Here is a 16,437-nt window from a genome sequence, read left to right on the forward strand (position 1 = left end):
GCCCGGCAGACTATCAAGAAGAGAAGAGGCGGAAAGGAAGGCGCCAGCCTGGCGGTGCCACAGTCTGCGGCTGGCCAGGACAACTCCTTGGACACCCTAAGCGCCAACGACGAAGTAGCCGCATTCTGAGAGGTGAGGCAAGCGTCACCCTGAAGTGTGGTGCTGTATCTTGGCGGCGTCTGGCTTTCACATCTCGGTGGGACCTCCAATTGCGGCGCCCGCGCCACAAGCAACTCCGAGGTATCAAGAAAAGAAAGACAAGACGTCCAGCTGCTTGTACTAAGACAATGCATGTGCTGCCTTTATTGCCAGGAGAGAGAGAGAGAGAGAGAGAGAGAGAGAGAGAGAGAGAGAGAGAGAGTTTGTGTGTGTGTTTATTGCAAGTGCTAAGAGGTCTCTCTCTTGAAGGAGGGAGCAGTCTTATATATAGTCTTACAAAACAGTAGAAAAACCCCAGGTGGAAGTGAGTGTTTTCCTCGTGCTAGATGTTGATGTCAGTGGGGCATGGGAATGGCTACAGAGGCCATTCACGGTGTCCCTGCATCATCTTCAAGATGAATGCACCCATCCACAGTGAGTGGCGGCTCCACTAGCAATGCTTACTCGGTCCTGACTTCACTAGGGGAGGCAGGGGTGGGGACGTCGGGTGTGGTGACAGCCGGCAGGGTGGCCGCAGGTGAGTGCTGGCTCCATGGTGGGTCGTCAGCCTTGTCGTGCAACGCCCTGCAGTCATCATCACAAACAGCCTGGCATGGACTCAGAGGAGTGAGTTGACTCACTCAAGGTTCATTTCTGTAAACAGGCCCAGAAGGCTTGAACTTGGCTCCTGGGTGTGAAGATGGTACCCATAGTCCCTGCTGCTTATCTACCTAGGAAGAAGGGTTTTTCTTGAATCCTCCACAGGCCCGTATATGGGTAGAGCATGAGATCCTTCATGGGCACCAGATGGTAGGCGGGCAGTAACAAATGAACCAGACCTGGCAGGATAATAGACGGTGTTTATCTGGGGGAAAGAACTTACACATAAAACTAGCGACTGACTGTCGTGGTGTTCCTGCTCCAGAGATGCAGACCCTGCCTCCCAGATGCTCTCCGCAACTCAAAGGGGTCTTCCGAGCCCTGATCCCTTTCCCTTTAACTGGCCATGTCTGCACCTGTAACCACGCTACAGGTGTGGGGACAAATACATTGCTACACCCACACGCTTGCTCATGGTGGGGGGTGGGGCCCCTCATGCAGAAAGATCGCTGTATTTCAAGCCAGCCCGGCTCTCAATGGGCCCAATTCCTTCTGCAGCTATAGACCGGGCTACTTCCTGTTGGTAGACACAGGCCTGGGGTGGCGGGAGCTCACCGGTGACACTTGACTCTACAGTCAAGTGCAGATGCTTGCCTCCGCAAAGGCTCGGGGTCCTGCCAGCAGAGGGACATTAATGGCGTCCGCCACGGTGTCGCTTGGAGATGTCAGCATGAGGCTGTTGTCAGCTTCCTTCCAAGCGGCTGTGCTCCCATGATGATGAGCCACCAGGCCCTGGGCTGTCTTTCCCCCAGGAAAATCACATTGCATCTCTGGGTGCATCTCTAGGAGGAAAATGCTTTGTCCTTGGATTTTTCTGTGGGTGGCCTTGCCATGGTGACGTCTCTTTTTTTTAACCTGCTATAAATTCCTTTTGTAATCTCTCCTAAGCCGTCATGTGGGCGCTGGGGGTGGGGTGGGGTGGGGGTGGGGTGGGGGCCACTGAGAATAAATAAATCTGCGATAAGTGTGAGATTTGGGAAAGATGATGAGAACCAGAATAATTTGAATGAACTTGGCAAGTGGATTTACAGCTCTTGAACTATCCACTAATTTGACAAACAGTGGCTTAGAGAAGGACGGGCTATTTTTAAAGTAATTCATTTTCTCTGTTTTCGCATCACCTCAGCCAAGGGCTTAGTTAGGAAGGCGTCTGCAAGCTACACAGTCCCGGGTATGGGCGGGGCAGGCAGCCCAGGCCAGGCAGAGAGCTGGGTGGTTTGGTTTGTTCTAGCGTCAGTGCGTGCATAAGGAAACAAACAAACAAACAACCCACCTGGTTTTTTTCCTATGTCCCTTTCTCCTGACTTTGTGTGACCCGCAGCAGGATATCAAGCTCTGAGGAACACGAACATTCTGACCATTATGCCCCCCCCATTGATCACTGTGATATGTACAGCCCTCTGGAATCCTCAGAACCCCACAAGTCCACTTCATTGGCTAAGCACCCCTAGCTGCACACAGCTGGGAGCCCCCCCCCTCCAGAGTCCCTGCTGGGAGCCTAAGTTTCCAGTTTCTAGTGACCTCTGTGCTGCCACCGCACTCTGAACCTCCTGGGAATGTGGAACATATATCACGCGTGTACCTCTCTTCCGGCTTTTGCAACCTGCCTCCGGCCAGCCCAGGACCTGCTTAGCTTTGGAAGGGAGCTTCCACTCCAGCCTGGTTTTGATGAGCCTGCCTCCTGACGGCTGAACACGCTTTGGGTCCCTTTTGCATTTATCCTAGGTGCCGTGTGCGGTGCAGCCCCAGGTAGCCATGGAACCTCCTAGCTCTTTCTTGCCCCCATGGCCAGTAGAGGTGCCTGCGGAGCTGGCAGGGTACTCAAGCCAGACTTCCTGCGGCTTGCCTCCGCCTCTAACTTCTAGCTCAACCACGGATGAGAGTAATGGCGGCAGAGACTTCCCTCGGGAGGACAGGCAGAGACACTTTGAGGAGGTGAGAAGAGGGCTCTGCCCTTCTGTGGAGTGTTTCCCCAAATTTTGCCTTCTGGAAATTCCCCAGAGGTCTCTTGAATACACGCTCCAGCTAGACCAAGAGATGTGTTTCAAGGAAGAGCACACGTTAACTAATTAACTCATTTAGCACCTGGTCGTCACACATTTACTGGGTTCTTATTACGTTCAAGGCACCGTAACAGCTACTGTGCGGGCCACAAAGATGACGAGACGTGCTTTCTGTCTATGAGGTTCTCACCGGTGAGGTAGATAGCCAGCAACAGAATGGGTCCCGTGGGCTGGTCATGGGACGGGTGCTCTTAACTGAAGTGTCCGGTTCCTTGGGAATTTAGAGAAAGGAGCACTCGTTGTGGCTGGGAGGATCAGAGGCTCAGGCGTCCGTATGGCTTCTTACTGGTCACGTAGTCCTTGTAGGACTTGAGGTGGCATTGAGCATGCAAGTGGGGCAGACGTGAATGTTGCCCCTGGGTGTTGTTGAGCCAGGTACGCTTTGGCCCACCAGGAGAACGACTAGATGCCCCTGCCCTCACATCTCCTCCCGGAGTGAACAAAACTCTTGGGTTGGGGTGCAGGTTGGATTGGGAGTCCCCTAAAAGGCACGCAGAAGCCCAACTCCCGGACACCAACTTTTAGACGTTGCTGGTGGATGCCACAGATCCATTTGGCTAGGGGAATCATTTTACAAATGGTAGCCTGTTGCAAGATTCCCGCCTGGGTTCCATTGCCCCCTTTAGCCCCCGAAATAACACACAGGGACTCTATTTGCTACAATGCTGTTGGCCAATGCAGAGGGCTTCTCGTTGGCTAGTTCTGTCTTAAGTAGTAACCCATAAATACTAATATATATTTATAAACTCTTATCTTACCGAGGACGCAACCTCATGCGTCCTCTCTCCCCGGGATCACCTGGCGACACCTACTCTTGACTACATTTCCCAGAATCCTCCTCAACTCCTAGTCCCCCCCTATCTTGCTTCCCTATTGGCCAACAGTGCTTAACTATCAACCAATAGGGCAATATATATACACAGAAGGACATTCCCCCATCAGTAGCCTGACACGAAGTGCCTGGGACTCTATAAGGAGGCAGCATGGGATGACACACAGGGTCTCTGTTAAGGTTCATGGGACAATGACACAGAGACCAGAGTGATTTATCTCAGTCCAAGGGACACCCAAGGATGGTTGTGAACCCCTAGAAGTTGGGAGAGGCAGGAATGGTCCTTGGTGGGTCGGGACCCACTTGGATTCTATTTCAGACTTTACACTCCCGGGGACAAAAGCTGTCTGTGACTTTAGGTTTCTGAGTTTGGGGGAACTTTGTTACAGCCTCCGTAGGAGGCTCGCACAGTTAAGAAGGAAGCTGGTCTCTAGGATACGTCTACCTCCTGAATAATTTGGAGAGGCAAATATTTGAGGTCAGCTGGAAAATCCAGTGAGAGATAAATTCTTCAACCGAACAGTGTTGGAATCCCTGGATGGAAACGAGCTTATATTTAAAGCTTATTGTATGACTTCTGCAAAGCTTCCCTGGCTTGAAAAGCCCACAGAGAAAGAGTAAGAAAAGAGAGGAAACAAAAAAAACTTGCAAAGTTCAAGGACTACTGTTTTGGATGTTTTTTTGCACAACCTTGACTCAGTTCTGTTCAACAAAGTCAGTCAAGGTTGGCATTGCCCCCCTGGAAAGGTAGTTTGCCCCTTAGCTGTCTTTTAAACTGATGAGCGTTTCTCGGGGTGGGGGGTGTCTCAGTTTGAAGGGGTGCAAGCCACCTCCCTGTTGAGGATGGCTGCCCAGAAGAAGTTGGCATCGGGGGAGGCCTCTCCTCAGACTGTGTCAGGGGCCAGGAGAAGGGTCACAGAGACAGGAGCCCAGCAGCAGGTCTCACCCCTGGCTCCCCCCCCCTCCAGACGTCTGTCTCCTCACAGAATGGATAGGGTTTGTCTGTGGCGCTCCCCCTCTCTCCCCACCCCTGTGCACACATCCCCAGTAAACAGGGCCCTGGTTCAACTGAAAGAGCACTGATGAGTTTTCCTAGCTAGGGGATGTATCCCTCTCCCAGTCTGTGCCGTTAGCTTCTGGGCCCATGGTTGGACATGAATGGGCCAAAATATTCACGGTTCCCCTCGAGGGCATGCGGTGACCCCTCCCCAGGCTTCGGTGACCGCACGACTCCCTCAGGAAACTGAAGAAGGGATGTGCGTGTCAGTGACTTCTCTCAGAGCCAGAATGAGAGTCCCCTGATTCCTTTCTTCCTGGTCTGCAGCGCCTGTTCCCGGTGGACGCCACGATGACAGGAGTCCAACTTGAGCATTCATCCTAGCTGCTAGACTGTACGCCTGATCTGGGTGGGGCTAGTAGATACTATAGTTACTCCCCCACTCCTGACAGACTCTTAGAGATGCTCTCCCATAGTAACAGGCGAGCTCCCCTACTAACCTGTAGTCCATAGTAACAGACTAACCTCCGCACCCCACAGGAGCACATGAATAATATGCTAACCTTTGCACCCCATAGTAACACTCTAACCTCTGTACCCTATAGTAACAGGCTAACCTCTGTACCCACAATAACAACAGGCAAGTTCCCTGACTAATCTTTGCACCCCATAATACAGGAAAGCTCCCTGACTAACTTCTGTACCCCACAGTACAGGCAAGCTCTCTGACTAACTTCTGCACCCCATAGTACAGGCAAGCTCCCTGACTAACCTCTGCACCCCATAGTACAAGCAAGCTTCCTGACTAACCTCTGCACCCCACAGTACAGGCAAGCTCCCAGACTAACCTCTGCACCCCTTGAGCACTGGAGACTGTTTACCTTTAGAGAAAGCAAGTCTTGGGGGGGTCTCAGCTTGCCTGCCCCACCAGTAATATGCACCATGCCCCTTTTCTCCTGACAATGTCTCCAGCTGCTGAGGAGGCTCTGCTTGTACCTCACATGAGCACTGCAGGCCCCACGGGGGAGTCTTACGAGGTGTGGACCTCCTGTCCTCAACCCGTCTGTGAGCTGCTTGTATTCTCCCTGCTTCCTGTCACCTGCTCTCAGGCAGCCATCTCTTCTGCCGGGGTTAGCCGTGCCGTGCCCAACTAACGGGCACCTCTTCTAGCCCAAGCCAGCTGATGAGCCATGATGAGTACTAAGTAGTTAGGGTTTCCCACTCAGAGATCCATTGCAAACCACCTGACAGGGAGCCACAGAGTAGCCACGGCAATGTGACGGTTCACCTCTACCCGGTCAGAATGGCCCTCCCTTAAACAACTTGTGTGCTTGACTGAGCATTCAGGGTGGGAGTTCCCAACCCAACTTCTGATGTGCCAAGAATTCAGATGGCCAGAATCTGAGACGTGCTTACCAACAAAGCTCACTTACAAATAGTAGTAGCCTGACACTCCTCATTTCATCTCTGCATTCATAAACAAACCTTGGCAGCTAAAGCATGGACTTTTTAAACTGGGAGGGCGAGGGCATCCGCGGCAGGCCACTGCCACATCTTTTGTTTTCGAGGAGAGACGCAGTACCTACTTAAGGTTCCATTTCCATTTCAATATGCGTTTAGTTCCCAAACTAAACAAGGCATATTATTGTTGAGTTTGCTTTTCGTGGAGCACACTTTTTCCCTTACATAATTAATCTATGGTGAATTAAAAAGCATACATCACGCTAAACTGAAAAGAGCCAATATTTGACTTGATATATTATCAATATTTTAAAGACCGTGCTAAATGAATTTTACAATTAAAAAACAGGTGCTGATCGGAAGTTCACTTAAATTTCACTCAAAAATTACCTTTTCCCCCATATGCCATATAAAAAGTAAACTGACCTTAAAAAAATCCACAGGTAAAGGGCATTCTCTCCAATAAATGGTGTGGGAAAACGAGATCCTCACTCAGAAAAAACAATTCAGGCCCTTATGTAATGCTCCATGCAAGAGCTAGCTCAAAATAGAGCCACGATTGAGTGGCAGAGAGAAAACTATTGACTTGAGAGAAAACACAGAGGGAAGTCTTTTCTGCATCAGATCTGGTAATGATTTCCTTGATATAATACTAGAAACAGACAAAGAAAGCAGAACTAGATAAATTCAGGTTCATCAAACATAAAAACAAAAGAACCTTTCATGAACAGTATCCAGTGATTATTACCCACAGTATACAGGGGTGCAGGGGGCTCTACACACACACACACACACACACACACACACACACACACGAGCATGCGCACACACGCATGCACACACCCGATCACACACTCACGCGTGCATACACACACGCACATGCACGCATGCATGCACACACCCGCTCACACACTCATTCTTGCACACACGCGTGCATGCACACACTCACACACATGCCCATGCCCACATTCACACACACACACATGGGCACACACACACTTGTGTGTGCATCTGAGTTCAAAGTGGGGAAATGACTTGGAAGACCTTTCTCCAAAACAGATGCACGGATCCCAAGGAGGACACAGAGAAGATGCCCAGCATCTCTGATGTTGGGAACCAATCAGGTCTCAGAGAGAACCCACTTGTTGGGATGACAACTGTAAAAATTAAAGCATAACACGTGCTGGTGAGGAGGTGGGGAATTTGGAGCCTCGGTTCTTGTGGAAATGCAGATGGCACCACTCCCCCTGGGAGCCAGGGTCCTCAGGTCAACGTGGGATCACTGAAGGAGCCGGGGGTTCTTCTTCTGGAACTGAAAACTGGGACCCCGATAGATGTATGTGCATAGAGGCACTTTTCCCAACAGCCAAGGGGGGCGGGAGCAACCCAAGGCTGCCTCCTAAAACGTGTGCGTCAGCAACATGCATTCCATCCGCATTCTAGAATTTTTTTATGCCTTTAAGGTAGGAGGTTCTGGCACATTCAACAACTGGATGAGCCCTGGAGGTGTTATGATCAGAAAAGTGGGCCAGCATCTCTAAAGGATGAATATCGTACAATCCCGCCCTCAGGAAGACCCAAGGGGCTATCAGATTCCCAGAGAGAAAGCAAACCATGGGCACCCCCAGGGCTTGGAAGGGGCCTGGAGAGTAACTGTTTAACGGGGACAGCATCTCAATATGGGAAGACAAGAAAGTTCTAGGGGTGGACAGTGGGGATGGCCGTACATCACCTACTTAATGTGGCGGGGCTGCTTAGAAGAGGCCGGTGGCGACTTTTTGTGAATGACCGGGAGAAAAGGGGCGGGAGAGGCATCGGTGTAAATGGTGTGGAAGGTGTGGTGCTGTGGGTTGCCAGGTGCAAATCTGGGGTCCTGGCTGTGGTAAACTCTGCCATCCCCATGCTCACCAAGTGACAGTGTCACAGCCCAGCTCAGCCCAGTGTCATCCCCCTTAGCTACATGGACCTGTGGGCCCCAGCTCACCCTGTGGGTACTAGATGGGCCCTGTCTGTCCCTGGAGGGTCACATGCAGGCACCCCAGGAGCGTTTGGTAATGAGCCTGCTCAGCCTGTCTCTGGACCCCAGTGGACTGGATGCAGCTGTCTGTGCAGATAAAATTCCCAAGTGACCTTCTTGATACCTCCCGCTTGGTCCCCAGGAGCTTGTGAACTGGGTTGCTCTGGGCAGGAAGATTCCGTGGCTGGCACAGGAGAAGCCAGGAGGCCATTGTCGAGAAGAGGCCAGTACCACAGCCCTGAAGCTGACACAGGAATGGTACTCCAAGCATCTGCTCCATCCAGGGTCTGGGCCGAGGACAGGGAAGATGCTTGTACTCCCCAGGATAGGAGGTACACGGTGCCTTTTGGTTCAAAACACAAAACGGCTTTAAAGTTCAAGACCCATTGAGATTGGATTTTAGGAACACAAAGTCTCAAAACATTTGTACCCAACTAAGGGATTATACTCTTATCCTCCGAAAAGCTTTTGAAGAGGTAGGAAAGAAAGGTAGCTCAAATTTTAAATTGGGCCCTCAAAACTTGCTTGTCTGCGGCTCTTTCGGCCCGTCTGCCTATTATCAAAAGGTAAAATGTCTCAAGACTATTGAAAAAAGGATTTGCATGAATTGCTTTTGCCTGCTTTCTTATATGCGGTTAATGAAATTGGAACAAATAGGAATGAGTTCCCCACCCAGGCCAGCCCTGCACGCCCTGGAATAGACCCTCAAAGACTGGATGAGCTCAGGTTTGAGACCCCCACCCCCACCCCGGAGAGCTTCCTGTCTGCCTACTTGCCACGCTGGAGACGACCGCGTTGTGCAACGCAGACTATTGCACGCTATCGCCTCTTTGATGTCTTTGTGTAAAGAAAGAAGAGGGGCCAAACCACGCATGACCTCGGGTGGTTGGTTGGGGATCTGGGGGAGGCTGTGCTATGCTCTGCAGTCTGGGCCTCAGTTAGACCTCGCTGCTGCCTGAACTCTGACCTCGAGGGGCTGTGCCTGCCGCATGGCCACACCGTGCACTCCTTTTCCTGAGTTGATTTTTCTTTAAGGAAGTTTCGTCGTCCAAACGTGAAGGGGGGAGGATGTCCTTCTCTATATGTGTTTCTCTTATTGGTTGATGAATATAAAACACTGTTTGGCCAGTAGAGGCAGGGACACAGGCGGGACTAGGAGACAAGGAGAATCCTGGGAAAGGTAGGTGGAGGGAGACCTCAGAAAGATGCCGTGTGGTGGAGGGAGGAATAACGGGTCCGGGCATTCTCCAGTAAGCCAAGACCATGTGGAAATGCATAGATTAATAGAGATTGGTTAATCATTAAGACAGAGCTAGCCAATAGAAAAGCCCCAGACATTTAGCCAACGGTGTTATGATTAATATGGCATCCGAGCGTTTATTTGGGGCTGAAGCGGGCAGTGGGGCCTGGCGGGACAGGAAACTCCAGCTACACAAACAGGAGGGGTTTGGGTGGTTCCACCCGTTAGAAGAATCTGGGGTGGTTGGCGGGGACTTTTCATCTTCTACCTGGCCCCTGGGCACTGGGAGGTGGGTAGGAAGTAGAATGAAGCCTCCGGGGCTCACAAGCTGGGAGGGGACACCTGGGAGGGCCACAGGAAACAACTTCCTCTCCAGAGTAGAGGATGAAGTGCAGTGAGTGGGAATTGTCACAGCGTATGCATGGACCCCTGTCTGCCCTGTGGGGGTGGGGTAGGCAGGGGGGGCAGGGGGGCAGGTGAAGTCCTGGGAGAGGTCTGCAAGCCCTCATGTTCCTGCATCCCTTGTGTTCCTACAGCATCATTCCAGACGCTTCTCGCACGTCCCATGCTCTACCAGGGCTCCTTCACTCTTCCTCAGAAGGTTGAGGCTACTTCCTGTCATTTGGTGTCATGCACAAAGCTAGCTCTGCTGTGATAAGACTGCCTTGCTGCCTCTGCCTTTTTGCTGGGGAATGCAGACCAAGTACACGGGGGTTCGGCCACGACTCACCGAGGAAAGAGTAAACAGGCCATGCACTTTCCGTGGAGACTCGGGACTCATTCCCCACGTCTGTGTTTCCCCCCGTGTGACCCGGGCCACAGACACGGGCACAAAGACATGCTCCACGGATGCTTGACTGCCTCCTAAAGCGAGAACCGCACGCAGCCTTGTTAGCAGACTTCCTTTGCAAGCTTGTTTGTAAGAGACAGAAAGGGGGAAGGCTGGCTTTCAACATCTCCCATCCCCAGAGATGTGCAAATATTTTAGCAACATCCCAATGACTAAACAGTGATTCAGCCAAGATGCCAGAATAAATAGAATTATCTATTCTTAACTATGCTCCCTTCTTACTAAGATATTACAGGCTATACTTATTCCTGGAACGATGCCCTTTCCCTGGGCTTTGGAACGACAATGTAAGCTACCTCCATTGCCGGAGTGCTAGCCCGTGAGGTCACACCTTCACGCCTCTGCCTAGACGGAAGAGTGAGGGCCAATAGGTCAACCGTACAAGCCAGGCGTTTGGCTAGCGCCCCCTGCCCCCCACCTCCAGACTTGTCCATCTTCACACCTTTCACGGCGTGATGAACACAAACCGTGGACATCGCTCAGCAGCAGATGCTTTGGGGGGCCGCTGTGGAGGTGTCACCTCTCTAGAAGAGCAGCACCTATGATGCCACAGGCAGCTCAGTGTTTGTGATGTACTAGGGGCTCCCGGGGGACTTAACCCCATCCTATGGAGTACCTACATGATCACTGGGGCTCCCGGGGAGCTTAACCCTGCCCTGCTGAGTACCTACATTGTCACTAAGGTGTTTTATTGAGTACCTAGGAGTTCATGTGCATATGTTGCTTTGAAATGAATCCAGTGGCCACCATCTAGCTTTCCTCTGGCCCTACTCCCATGGACTAGCTTAGTCTTGACTAGAGATGGGTCAAGCAACCCTTCCCTGACCTTGGCTAGAAAGCCCACCACATGACACCTTGGAACTAAACGGAGACTACATTGGTAAATATGACAGCCCTTACCTATGCCTGTGGAGCCAACCGAGTCTTGTTGTGTTGGGCACAAGGGCCACTGGGACAGATGGACTAGCGTGGGTGTGATTATCCATCCCAGTGATGTGAACCTTATCTGGGCTCACACGCAAAATCTCAGGAGATCCGACTTTAAACATAAGGTTTCAAATCTCCCCCCTCAGAAACGACGAGGTCGCCCAAGATTCGGAGGGCGCTTGAAAGCAAGGAGTTGGAGTCAAGTGTGAGACGTCGGATGGCTCTCACATACTTTCAACTGCAGACCTGACCTAACTCCTGGGCTGGATCCCGAGCTCAGGGATGTGTGGGGGAGATGCACAGCATTGTTCAAGAAAGAATTGTGCTCAACTGCTCACCCTGCAAAGTACGTGCAGAGCATTTTCTCAGTGACTAGCTGCTCCCAAGGGCTGAGGGGACATTGGGACAGTGCATCGTACGATTTCGGTGCTTGGAGTCTTTTGTAGCATGGGAAGTGTGCCTGTGACATCATGAAGCTGTCTCTGAAGGAGCTCTCCTGCATCTCCCTAACCCTCTCTGGCTTTCTAGCTTGTGGCTCACCGGGTGGGTCTCCAAAGGGGAACTCGGGTGGCCATTGTGGACCCTTGAGTCCTAAGTCACAAGCGTACACTGTAGGAATCATCTGCATGTTCCAGTCCTGCCTGGGTGGATCCCAACTCTGCGTCCCAGCGTGCGTGAATGCTAGGTTGTCTCTGAGAGGTAGCAGGTCACAGAGCAGCACCCGTTATGGAACGGGTCCTTGTTGACCCTGACACCTCCTTTCCTGAAGCTGTTCAGAGGAAGGCAAAGGTGTTCCTCAGTGAGTTCAGTGAGTTCCAAGCTAAGCCAGAAGGCCTGTGGGTCTCACTCTGTTCATGTAAAAAACACCTAGTGGGAGTTATGGATTAGATCGATCTCTCTTCTCTCTCTCTCTCTCTCTCTCTCTCTCTCTCTCTCTCTCTCTCTCTCTCTCTCTCTCTCTCTCTCACACACACACACACACACCACACCCTGCCAATCCATATACTGAAGCCACGACGCACAACTTATAAAGCCTTTAAAGGTTCAATGAGGGAAAATATAAGCCCTGCTGACAATATACTATTGATGTCTTCATAAAATATATGAGATACCAGAGATGGAGAAATACAGAGGGGGGACTGTGGGGACACAGTAAGAAGGTGGGATCCACAAACTAAGAATAGAGGCCTCCGGAGAGCCAACTCTGTGACTCCTGAATTAGGGACTTTGGTGGGTGTATGCATGAAGGTTTTGAGCCCCTGTGTGAGGACTTGCCGCCACCTGGGTGATCCATAGGCTGCGTGAGACGATAGGTGACTTGGAATACCGCATCAATGGGGAAGACGACCATGACCTCTCGACCAGCTAGCTCCTGGGGCCTTGCTTACGAGCAGGATGCTGCGTGCCCATTTTATGTGTGGTTCCGTTCATTCCGGGAGAAGACAACTGGAGCAGGGCGTAAGTGGCCAGGGACAGCAGGAAGCCCCTGCCTTGAAGCCAGGTAATAGTTTCCCTCTACAGACGTGCCCCTCCTGGTGTTATGACTTGACATCTGTAAAGGGTAGAATATGTTTGTTTCCAGCCAGTGCCCTTTGTAGAGGCTCCATGATATTCCCGGGGGGCAGTTGTATCTCCTTAGCCGGGAAAAGCCTGTAGCAGGGTCACCCCAGCACCATGGACGAATATGATCAGCCAAGTTCTTGGGTCAGCTGCATTTATTTCGTGTGCCTATTGAAAAGTTGACTTGACAACTACCTTGTGAAAAGACTTTGTACACATTATGAGCGGCCCACCGCCTTCACCTAAGCATATCCACTTCTCCAGACAGCCTGGCCAGGCACTCCTGTGGAGGGCTGTCGCCCTGTAGCCAGACAGTGGTGAGACAGGAGGCCAATGTAATATGGAATATAATATATTTATTTACATACAAGCTGGGGGGGACAGAAAGCGTGGCAGGCTTCCAGAGGAAAAGAGAGCGAGAGAATCCTTTTTCTTTCCTTAAATAGCCCACCTGTCTAATCTTCATATCTCCGCCCCTTTTGGGCACATAGCTTTGTAGGCTCACCCCTACACACTGGTGTCGCATGAGCTGTCCCCAATATGGCCATGTGTGTTGAGAATCATCCACGGACAACCTGGATGCCTTCCATGGCACCTCAGGCAGGCTTGACTCCATGCGGGGTCAAGGGACCCGTGCATCCCCGGGCATGATTCTGGGCACACATGTCAAGTGAGCCGTGCACATAAGGGGGTCCCTTGAAGGACAACCTTGTAGCCTGGTGGAACCTGGCTTGATGTCCTGTCTCAGGGACGTGGAGGGGCTGGCCTTCCGGCTAGGACCAGTTCTTTTACATCTCCACGCCTGAGACTTAGGAACCACGTATAGAAGAATATAATAGTTGATACTGATTGTCCACTGGACGGGGCCTAGGATCATACAGGAGACAGAGCTGTAGCGCATCTGTGAGGGACTGTTTACATTAGGTCAATCCAGGTTGGAAGACACACCTTAATTGCAGGCCATGCCATTCCACGGGTTGGGGGCCTGGACTGAATGTAAAGGAGGAGAGACTAGCATCCATTTTTTTCCTGCTTCCTGGCTGCTGATTGGATGTGACCAGCTGTACTCTCTGCTTCCTGACTTCCTGGTGGTGATGGGCTGTACTCTCTGCTTCCTGACTTCCTGGTGGTGATGGGCTGTACCCTCTGCTGCCTGTTTCCCCTCGAACTATGAAGCAAAATAAAACCCTTCCTTCCTTCTTTTGCCAAGTTGCATTTATCTCATATATTATCACAGCCACGAGATAAGTGATGAATGCACACAGTAGGTGGGAGTCAATGCTCCCTTATCAGGGGCTCTGCACGGATCACCTCTGACCTGTGTGGAAATGGGCACCGTTTCCACACCAAAAACATCTGGGCACCACAGCCCTGGCAGAATCCTGCACAGAACCCGACCGTGATTGGAGGATGCAGCATCCTAACCTGGAGGTGCTCCCCCGCCTCCGCCCCCCCCACAACACACCGCTTGGACAGCGTGCATTTGAGGCAAGTGTGGGGATTGGCCTAGGATGGCTACGTGGGGGCTATCAGCCCCCAGGAAACACAGAGGCACAGGACCCAGCTGCTGCAGCCCCTTCCTGCCCTTCTTAGCATCCCAAAGAGCCTCAACGCCCTGGTGACTGAAGTTCTTAGACTTTAACATTGCTGCTTTATTACTTTGTGTGCATGGGTGTTAACGCCCGCGTGCACGCCTGTGCGCCACACGCGTGCCTGGTGCCTTCGGAGCTCAGGACAGCGTGTCGGATCCTCTGGAGCTGGGGTCATCAGGTGATGGGAGACAGACTCCTGGGAAGAGTAACCCGTGTTCTTAACCACTGGGCCATCTTCCCCAGCCCGCATTGGCGAACATTCTCGCAAACTTTATTGCAGCACAGATGCTTTTGCTTTTAAACACCGTGGGGCTCCCTCGGTAGTATATCATTAAATAAAAAAAATCTATTGGAACAAGGGCCTCACACCCAGTAGCTGCATTGACAAGAGTCAGGTTGTGCCCCAGCATGCGGCTTTCAGCCTCGGATGGCGCTTTGCTTCCTGGACTCCGGGAGGCCAACTTTTAGGCCGGCTGTGCTTGAACGCTACAGTTTTCTGACATCAGAGGGGACAACTGGGGGGGAGGGGAGAAGGGGCTCCCAAAGGAGCAGGGTCACCAGGACTTACAGCAGGACTCACAGGAAGTCGGGAGATGTGGCAAGTGTGGCTTGGGGCTATACAGATGCCGTAATGCTTTCAGTTTCGGGTTGGCATCTCCTCTGATCTATACTGGAATACCACCCTCCCCACGGGGAGGGGGAGAACAGAAAGAGCAGAAGGAATGCTTCCTGGCCGTGTCCCAGATTGTTTGTGGGGCCCTGATGCTTGAGATGCCCCGCTCTTAAATACAACCGTTGGGTGCCTGATGTCCGAGGCTTTGAATCGCCACTCGAGTCCTTGAGGCAAAAAAGTAGAGCTCTGTGCCGCTTCAGGAATGGCTTTTCATGCTCCTGGGTGGTTATGATCACAGTGATGCTGTGCGTGCCGGGAAGTCAAGAGGAGAAGGTGTATGTATGTATGTGTATGTATGTATGTATGTATGTATGTATGTATGTATGTATGTAGCATTCTACACAACCTGGAGACTCCAGGAGTTTTTGGAAGCGGCGGGGCTGGGGAATGCAGTGGAGGATGGATACACGCTGGAACTGCTATTCCCCCGAGTTCTGAGTTGCAATGCAGACGGCGTCCTGACCAGTGTAGCACTGAACACACCCACGAGGGTCCATTTCTTGCCCCCCCCCAAGCCCTCAGTAGAATGGAGTTTATTCTCACTGTTCAAGCTGTTCCTGAGAGAGGAGCCAAAGCCAGAGAGCCGCAACTCACCCAGGGTGACTCATGCACGGCACGGGAGCCTTCAGTGTCGGGGACGGCGGTGCCACCTCCTCCAGGGCTCCAGTCTCATCTGAGTCTTCGCTACCCTGAGTCACACACTGTGCCCTCATCTGGGCATCAACTTGCAGAACAGTGGTTGCGGCGGCGGCGGGGGGGCGTATGGGGGAGGGTCTCCAGCTGTGAACAGGATGCTCTACCCAGTGAGGTCATAGATCTGCTGCCCTAGGCAGCCTGCTCATGGCTACCAGCAAGGGGAGGTAGCTTTGCTTGGACTCAGAGGGATCTAAGCTTGGGATGGCCTGGACCTTCACATTCGATACAGCTCTTGCTCCTGCTTTCTCAAAAATAAATCCTGCCTTGTTTAAATGCATTTTTTCTGTGCATTTCTGGTTGTTAAGCAGACCGCAGGAGTGAGCGCGTCTCTGGCCACATGTTCTGCCACCGAAGCCAAGCGGCTCACGCTGCACTACTCGTTTTCAGAACGCTAGATTACCTGCACTGCTTAATTTTTTTTCTGCTGAGGTGACAAAAATGCCATGGCCAAGACAACCTATAGGAGAAAGAGTTTGTTCCAAGAGATGAGAGCCCACAGTGGTAGGGAGGCAGGCAAGGTGGAAGGATCTGAAAGCTGAGGGCCCACGTTTTAAAACACAGGCATGAAACGGGGAGATATAACTGAAATAGTGTGAGGTTTTTAATCCCCACTCCTCCCCCAGTGGCACACTTCACGAGGGAAGATCACAGCTCCAAGAGTCCCCAGACAGTGACACCAACTGGAAACCGAGTGTTTCAATGTTTGAGATGATGCGTGTGTGTGTGTGTGT

General features: G+C 51.8%; 1 protein-coding gene and 1 long non-coding RNA gene across 2 annotated transcripts in view; one reads left to right on the forward strand and one right to left on the reverse strand.

The window, feature by feature from the left end:
• The window catches only part of Ptprn2 (protein tyrosine phosphatase receptor type N2), a 653,364-nt gene that overhangs the window by 142,022 nt on the left and 494,905 nt on the right, over positions 1 to 16,437 (reverse strand).
• On the forward strand, positions 7,097 to 13,944 carry LOC121139199. Its single transcript, XR_005876055.1, has 2 exons — positions 7,097 to 8,500; positions 9,945 to 13,944. It is a non-coding gene; the product is annotated as an uncharacterized LOC121139199 (long non-coding RNA).

Source organism: Mesocricetus auratus, unplaced genomic scaffold, assembly GCF_017639785.1.
Source record: "Mesocricetus auratus isolate SY011 unplaced genomic scaffold, BCM_Maur_2.0 Super-Scaffold_15014, whole genome shotgun sequence".
Lineage (NCBI taxonomy): Eukaryota > Metazoa > Chordata > Mammalia > Rodentia > Cricetidae > Mesocricetus > Mesocricetus auratus.